Below are 9162 nucleotides of genomic sequence, written 5' to 3'. Positions count from 1 at the left end.
AATGAGAGCGACAGAGAGAAAGCCCTGGATGCATCAAGGCCAAATATAGGAGAAAATAAAGGTCTAAAGTTTTGGAGACTAGAAATAATTAACAAGAATATATGGTGGAGGGTTTTGATTGGGGGAGGAAATTGCTTTGATTCCTGGATTCCAGATATAGTCAATCTGCAATCAGAGTCCATGGAGACGCAAATGAACCCTTTCAACATCAGATTCACCACCATGGCGACTGAGGCAAATATGATATTCGCAGTTGATTCGGCTGTGGGAGGAGCACTCTCCGGCGCGCTCTGTGGAGCTCTTGTATGAAAAAAAAAAAAACGAATGTGCAGAAGAATGGACAGTTTGGACCTGCCTGTGCACTGACATCACAGTATTCTGTATATGCCAGTAAAGTCGACATCGCAGTGACTGATGGCCGCGGAATGACCGATCGTACAAATCCCGGCGGAGTTCTGAGACCGACTCCGGGACCCAAGAAGACTGGAGATCCGCAAGGATAACTAAAAAGGATGTCGAACAACTCCGGTCGAGAAGACGAGAGCCTGCGCCGTTTAGTGCATTTAGCAGCTCGCTGGACACTTGAAAAAGACTCTCACATGGTTGTCATTCCCATCTGTGATCAGTGACACGTGTGTTTATCTGCCTGAAATAAAAGAAACCCAGGAAGAAGCAGAATTTCCCACAGAGAAACTGTTCAATTACTCGAGAAAATGTCTCATGTAGTAGACAATTTAAAACTGGATCTTTGCGGTTTCATGCCTCCATTAGTGTAAAAATAGATACTTTTCATCATTGTGTCTGAGGTTACATTGCATTTCATTGTCCTGATCTTAAATTGACTACCACATTATTTATTCATGTGACAAGTTATTGGACGCAGAATGGGCCTCATTAAACGTGTCCTTTCCCCCTCCTTTTCGTCATAAACACGCCGGATGAATCAGTCAGCGAGTATCCTGCTCGCTACCATACCGTGCCCTTGCGTGTAATGCGAGTACATTCGGCCGTCTCTTTGTGTGTGTGTGTGTGTGTGTGTGTGTGTGTGCGTGCCTGCGTGCGTGCGTGTGTGTGTGCGTGTGTGTGTGTGTGTGTGTGTGTGTGTGTGTGTGTGTGTGTTTGTGTGTGTGTGGGTGTCATCTGGTTTGCGTACACGACGAAGAAAGTAAACAAGTGAAAAATGGCACCGAGAGGAACAACAAAACACTCTTCTCACTCCTCCACATGAGGAACTGTGAAGAGGTGGCGGTCACGCTAGTTCATTTCATTTCAATAAAAGCCGCTTGGCGAGGCAGAGCCGGCGAGGCTGTTCCGGGCTTTAAAAACACAGCGCGCGCGCTGCTATAAGTTCCGTCCGAGAGCTGCCTCGACAGCCCCAAACCCCCAATAACAAGCGCGGTTAAAAGCCCGCCGCCCCTCTCCAAGCGGCGGCACCTGCCCCCGGCAGCTGTCGACACTCACACCCGTGTTCTCGTCTGCCGAGGTCAAGCCACCTAGCGCGACCTCCTCCTTGCACGCCGGCGAGGCTGGCTGGCCGGCGAGGCTGGCTGGCCGCCGCTCAGCCGCCTGGCAGGATAAACGGTCTTGGCCGCGTCCAAACCCCATCCCGACACCATCCCATCCCCGCCATCACTGAGCTTGTCGGGGGTGAACGTATCGCCCGGCGTGCAAGCGGCAGCAGGGGCGCCGCCATCGTGGCCCGGCGCTTCCAGAGCCAGGGCGACTCCATGTTGACGAGGGGTCAGACAGAGCGGAGCCTCCAGAAGCCGGTGATGAGGGAGGTTTGTTAGGTCTCGGTCTTCGCTAATCGAGGCCAAACTGAAATGTCTATCTGGGTCGATTATCTCATCATATTGTAAAGGGGAGGAAAGCCTCTTCACATTTTCGCTGTCACCCCTCATCCCTTTGCCAAAACTTCACACCAATTTGCCGAGTCAATCCGTGTATCTGATAAATCTCCATCTGAAACACATCATAGACTCCTTTTTAATTTTTTTTTGGTGGCGGTGGTTGTGGGGGGGCTTCTTTATTTGTTGTTATTACCCCGATGTCCCGTCTCTGCCAAGCAGCTTCTGCTGATACGTGGTGTTTGGCAGCTCTACCGGGGAAAGAGCGATTTAATTGAGGTCCTTGGGTGGGTAACTGAAGGGGAAAAGCACTCCATTTAAAAATGATATACGGTGACATATTCCAGTGATACCGGTGTACTCCACCCGCTGGAGAATCTGGAATCTCTCCCATCATCCGGTTGGACCCCTGGGGCTCCTCGGACATAAATGAGACGTCTATGAAAATCTCTTTTTAACCCCTAATATGCCAAATTACGCAGTATGCATTGATGGCCCAGTTGCCAAAAGAGGAATCTTCATTCGTCCTCCATCCAATTATGTTCCCACATTAGCCCTAGCTGAGCCGCACGTCGCTGTTAAAGTTAAAATAAGGGATTCGGAATTTGACAGTGTGTGTGTGTGTGTGTGTGTGTGTGTGTGTGTGTGTGTGTGTGTGCGCGTGCGTGCGTGTGTGTGTGTGTGTGTGTGTGTTCATTATACATGCATAGGCTCCGATACATGCACACTGAGGTGGCGGCGGCGGTAATGCAAAGTGAAAAGGTTGTGAATCCACCCAAGCTAGTGATCACGAAAAACCTAATTTACTCCCTTTTAATGAGATATCTGTTGACATTTTTTCCACAAACGACAACCCTCCCCCCCCCCCCACCATATTACATGCAACCAAATGTAAACGTGTGTAATTGTCAGAACGCGGCAGAGTCCTGTCGCGAGCGTATACATACATCCCATTATTATAAGAGATAAGGGGCCAATCTAGGTGTCTGAAGCCGCACAAAAGCTCTATCTTCCTCACACGCCCACATTTAGGAGCTGTCTGCGTGTCTCCGATAAGACGCTGCAAATTGATGACATTTTAATTTACGGCGCGCATTCACAACCCCTCCGCCTTTGTTTCAGGACAAGGATGGGATGCTCACCTCGGGGGCCTCTCGAGCGGCTCATCCTCTGTCTCAGGACCAACTGCCCCGCTCCTCTTGTTCCAAGAGGCGGCGATGGCCGCTACGCCTCGTGACAACGTCAGCCCATGTTGCGACGTTCCCCACTGATTTTTTTTCCCGGAGAGTCCGCCCGAGGAACAAGGCTGTCGGCGGAATAATTAGTAAACCAGTCCCCCCTAAATCAATTTCAATCTCGTCGTTTTTGTTTTATGTGCGATATCATGTTTTAACCAGCAACCACTCAAGCACTGGACTTTTTGATGAGCTCAATCGGCGAGACGCTGCTAATTACATCGAGTGGCATTCGATGGAATGCCACTCGATCAACAAAGGCTGTCGTCGTCTGGAGGAATGTTCTATGAAGTGTGTTTTTACATTACTCAGAACATCTGATGCCTTGTTGACATTGATCGTTCGTAGTTCAAAAGCTTTCAAGCGACAAAAACACAGGGAAAATCCTTCCTGGGGATGTTTTTCTTGCTTGGTGAGAATTTCAAAGGAGGCTTCCACTTCATGATTAAATAATGGAAATTTGCTCTTGCGTTGCAAGATCAAAATTGCAAGGTTGTACTAATTCATCAGTTCCAGCCAACAAGAGCACCAACTTTTGTTAGGGTTGGGCATCCAGGGCTTCGTCTTCGAATTTTTTATGGCTATTTATTAGCCCCCGATCGCTCCCTCTTTAGCGGTACCAACTGCGCGCCCACAATCGGCCTGCCGAAACAGCGTGCTTTTATTTTAGATGAAGGTTATTTTATTTTACTCTGTTTCCTTACGGAACAAAACAAGCACCATGAGTAATGGTGACACTTTCTCCGTTACTCTCTTACACCCACATCAGCCGCCCCCCCCCTTCGACAGTTTGCCTAGAGCCGCAAAATGTCTAGAGCCTGCTTGGCCGAAGCCTCTCAAGTCTTTGCATCCTAGCAACGCCCCTGCCAACAACTAAACTCTCTCGACTGAAAGTGAAGACTCCTGGTAGTTAAAGGCCATAGTAGAAAAAAAGGGTTGAGAAAAACTGCTCTGGTAGTGTTGACTTCCAAGGCTTTCAAGTCCTGAAAGCCTGTTTTGGCCCTCACCGCACACACACAGGGGTTTATACTATAAAGAGTTTATACTATATCGGTGAAGTGCTCCTCCTTCAACACCCCACACTCTTTGAGTTCACGCCGTTAAAACGTATTAACCTATTAACAAACTCATGGTTTGATTTCACAAGGAAGCGGTTCAAAACAAGCAAGTTGCAATATTTACCTAACCCATTTTGTTTCTGCTTCATGTATTACTGTCTTGCTCGCAGGAGATACGCCTTTTTATATCTCAATATAAATAATACCTCCTTCTCCTCCAGAGTGTTACAGGATTAAGATGAGTTGAAGGAGTAACACTGCCACCTCCATTTATCTCACAGTAGTAGCGACAGCACTCATCCACCAGCCAGGGAAACATTTGAATATATCATTCCCTTTTTACCCTCCTCCTCCCGCTCCGCCTCCATTTCCACCTCTACCTTCCTTAAACTTAATTCCTTTCCTCAACCACAATCACAGCCCACACTTCATTTTCGGCAGCTGCAGAAATCCATCAGCTTCATTTCGTTTTCCTCTCGCCGCCACAATCCAAAATGCCTCTGTCCCATCAGTGACAGGGGTGAGTTTCATTGTTTCCTGTCTCCACGGAAGACGTTTTAATGCTACAATCCCCAATTACATGAGGCAAGTTTATCTGTAGAGCATGATTCACACACAAGGGTGATTCAAAGTGATTCACCTCAGAAATAGAATTCATAATGTTAAAGCAAGGAGGAATAAAGATAAACCAATAAAAAAGCTGAAAACAAATAAAAAGTAATTAAGTAAGTAACAAATAAAAATGAGCTAAGAGGTTAGAAACAGGCCTACCGGACAAGCACAACACAATTCTGCATTCTGTACAATTTAGTATAACTACAAATTACAAATTACATCTATGTGTCATTATGTGTAATACTGTATGGGTTCTGTAAGATCTCGGGAAAGAAACAGGGGCCGGGTAATCTTTCTTCCTGTTTTTTTTCTTGAAATGTTCCGTTCAAATATGACCCGGGACAAATTTCAATTGGGTCTAAATGTTGTAGGACATGTGAAGACCTCGAGCTCTTTGCCAGCATCATTTCAAAACAAAAGTTCTTGAATTTGTAAACACATATTTAATATATAGGTGTCCTCGACTTGGGAAACCAAAATTGGGAAATTAAGTTGTACAATTGTAAAACATTTGTGAATTTTGTCACAGTTTTGTCACAATGCTTGGATTTAATTTACAGTAAAAGTATCTTTATTTATTTGCCATCATTTGAGTTTGGAGTGTCTCACCACTCCCAGCGAGGTCTACAGCAAACATGCACTGCAACGCAGCAACACAGGAAGGCAGGCAGCAAAGCAGGTCGGACAGGAGGGATTGCGGCTGCTTAATCCGGCCGGCCCATAAGAGCGTGGAAGTACGTGGCGCCGTCGGGTTGTCCGACAGAACAAGCTCCACAAGCCAAGCTACATCTTATTTCAGCATGAGTAGATATGAGATTTGAGATTGTATGGCGGGCCTCGCCCTTGCGTCGGGGGCGGTCCTGACGGGGTGTCGGTCTGTCGGGGTGGTTCTGCGGCTCGGGTTCTGTGCTTGCGGGTGCAACTCGTGCCTGCATGTGGGGGTGAGTTGTTTGTGTACGCCTCAGGGGTGCAGGGTGACTTTGTGCTCTCTGGGACTGGTTTATTCACCTCAGGGTCATGCGTAGGTGGTTGATCGGCGAGCCCCCGGCTTCTCTGTGGGTTGGAGGGGTCTTCTGCGGCTGCAGGGCATGGTGCTCGAAGCTTTGTTGAGGTCGTGGGGTGTCTGCAGTGTATGGCCGCGGGACTCGTGGGCGGCCGTGAGGCTTGCTTGGAGATGCTAATATACAGCTCTGACAACATACACCAGAACTAATTGGGACAAGTCCTGTGCACGCACCAGTGGACACATCACACACACACACACACACACACACGCGCACGCACGCTCGCACACGCACATGCACGCACTCACACACACACACACACAGACACACACACACACACACACACACACGCACACAGACTACCAGAATCTGCTCCACACTCCCCCGAACACCTTCCTGATTACATCCTTCTCCCTTTACCGCCACAACTGACACGTGCCGAATCGCTGTTCGAAATTTCGTCTACTTAATTAAACACGTTTTTTCAAATACATGTTGCCGTCTGATGTTTCTAAGTTCATGTTTTGTCAAGTACATATTGTTGTTTGTCTCTATGTTTATCCGTCTCGCCCGTGGTGATTCCCCCCTCTTGGAGTAGTGAGGATGGCTGTTTTTTGTTTTATAGACCAAAACATGCTAAGATCGTTCTCCAAAGGGGGGGATGTATGTGTCTTGTATAACAAAAAGGCTCTGCTCTTGTCATCCCACATCCCTATTGCAAGCAGTTATTAATGAATGAAGAGTGGCATTGCAGGTTTAGAAGTCTAACTACACTTGCAGATTAACTCTTGGATGCCATGGCATACAAATAGCCTGTGTGGTATGCCAAGCCTGCTGGCAGACAAAAACAAATAGAGAATTTTTTTTTTTTCTTAAACCTGTGCTGTCAGCATGCTGGGCATACAACACATAGTATTTGTATGTCATTGCATTCAGGACTGAGTTAGTCTGCAAGTGGAGTTCAAGTTCTCAACCTGCAATGCAACTCTTTATTCATTCTTAAATCATCAAGGACTGATGCAATAACTCTGTCCTGTGGACGACCTGTAGAATGACAAGAGCACAGTTTTTGGTTATGGAGAGTCACCACCAACCCCCCTCTGTGGAGAACTATTTATCATGTTTGGGTCTATAACCAACTGATCACTACTGCAAGAGAGGGAGAATCACTACGGTGAGACAAATAAACATAGAAACAAACAAAATTTACACAAAAACATGAACTTAACAATAACATGTATTGAAAAACAGTGAATTAGGTCCAGGAAAACTGGAACTAGATCTGGTCACGTGGCCTCTTCCTGTCATAATTATGGCAGCAAATGAGGGAGGAACGGAGAGGAATGCAACCAGGAGGGTGCTGGGGTGCACTTGAAGCAGGTGTGGTGGTGGTGTGTGTGTGTGTGTGTGTGTGTGTGTGTGTGTGTGTGTGTGTGTGTGTGTGTGTGTGTGTGTGTGTGTGTGTGTGTGTGTGTGTGTGTGTGTGTGTGTGTGTGTAAGATGTCCACCGGTGAGTGTACATGACTTATCCCCATTGGTACTGGTGTAGAAGGTCGGTAATATGTTGCGGCGCCTCCAAGCAGCGGAAGGGGCCCTGAAGCCGCCGAACTCCGCAGCCCCTTGGACACCCTACAGCTGCAGGAAAGCCCGGGTACCCTGTCCTGCGGCCACAGAAGACCCCCGGGCCCCCAGAGAAGCAACCACCACGCCCAGCCCCGAGGAGCATGACCCAGTCCCAGGGAGCAGGAGGAAACCCAGCACCCCCGGGGTGCACACATACAACCAATTCCCGGGTGCAGGCACAAGACGCAGCCGCCAACACAGAACCCGGGCCACGGGCGCAAGGCACGAACCGCGGGCCCGGATCCCTGGCCCACGGTGACAGACCGACACCACGCTCAAGCCGCCCGCCCCACAGGCAGGAACCCCACGCTCACCCACGCCCCGCACAAGGGGGAGGCCCGCCCCACCGCACCCGACCAGATGCCCCGCCTGGCGTGAGTGCCAAGTGCCCATACACGTAGCAGCGTGTGCCCAGCGCAGGGCACCTTGTTGTTACCTTGATGTTACCGAGTCGCTATAACAGCAAATAATTGTCAAAATTTGATGATCTGATGTTGTGATGTCGAGCCCTCGAATCCACCGCCTGCAGCGTAAAGCAATCATCCTGCTGATTACGCTTTGAATCATTTTTTCAGGAAACAACATTTTGTGTGTATATATTGTAGCCATACGCCCACTATTAAAAATGTTTTAAAATGCCCCGAAAAAAGCCTTCCAACCTTCCCCTTTGCCTCTCGGAAGGGGCCGAGCCAGCAGCAAATGGACGCTTTGGCTCTCGCTGCGATGTTAAGTGCTTTTCTTGTTGCTTTCCATCGAGTCCTCGTGTTTTCAAGAGCTGACACACGCATGCACTGACACTCTGAAGCCAATTTGGCTTATTCGCAATGTGCTATTGCTGTTAATTTGATGTGGAGGCATAATTGTTTCATCTTTCATAGTTGAAACAAGAAAATATCCCTGTACTTCGATATTGCATTTTGCCAGAAGTTTTAATTTATTAGTCAAAATCAGGTGGGATTGAGTGGGATGGAGAAAATAATAAAAGTGCACATAAGCTTGAACTGAAATTAAGGCATTTTATTTTTAATAAAACAAAATTGAGTTACGGGGACACTCCATTAAATGCCTTCGAAACACTTCTGCTTAGACTCTGCTTCTCATTTTTGCATTTTCATTTGCATTCTGCTTTTTTTCATAACAAGTCTGTATTCTCATAGAACTTCCAAATAAAAAGAAGTATATTTTCCATATTGAGACGATGTTTTTACTATATAAATTGTGTTAAAAGGTATATTTCCACACCATTTGTACCTTTTGTGAATTTTTGCTACTTTTTATTCACCTGTAATTTAAAGAAAAGGTTTAGCAAACGAATCAATAATATGCTCTATGCATAGTGAAAGTACACATATGTTTGCATTAAAAATTGTATTTTGGTTATCAAAAGATACCCGAAACATGAAAAATATATTTTAAGCATATCTTAAGTACCAAAACGTCAAAAAAAACCACTAAGTGGTTTAAATTTCACACAACTGTAGAATATTATTTTGTGAATGAATGAAAATTATTACTAAATATTGGCGATAGTGGCACCGCCCCTTGCGGTCGCCTGCGCCGGTGCTCCGGTTGACTCTTGCACTTTTTAGTATTTTTTTTCCATTTTTTATCATAATGTACGCCAAAAAAGCATCGGCAGTTTCCTCATACGGCCGCGATGCACTCATTGATGTAAAAATTTCCCTAAACGAACAACTTTGGGACTTTCTTTCCGTGGAAGCAAAAGTGGCCGGCGGAAATCCTACGCGGGAACCACTTCTCAACTACTCAAACTACAACA

Source organism: Zeus faber (genome assembly GCF_960531495.2).
Source record: "Zeus faber genome assembly, chromosome: 7".
NCBI lineage: Eukaryota > Metazoa > Chordata > Actinopteri > Zeiformes > Zeidae > Zeus > Zeus faber.
This window is presented reverse-complemented; position numbering follows the sequence as displayed.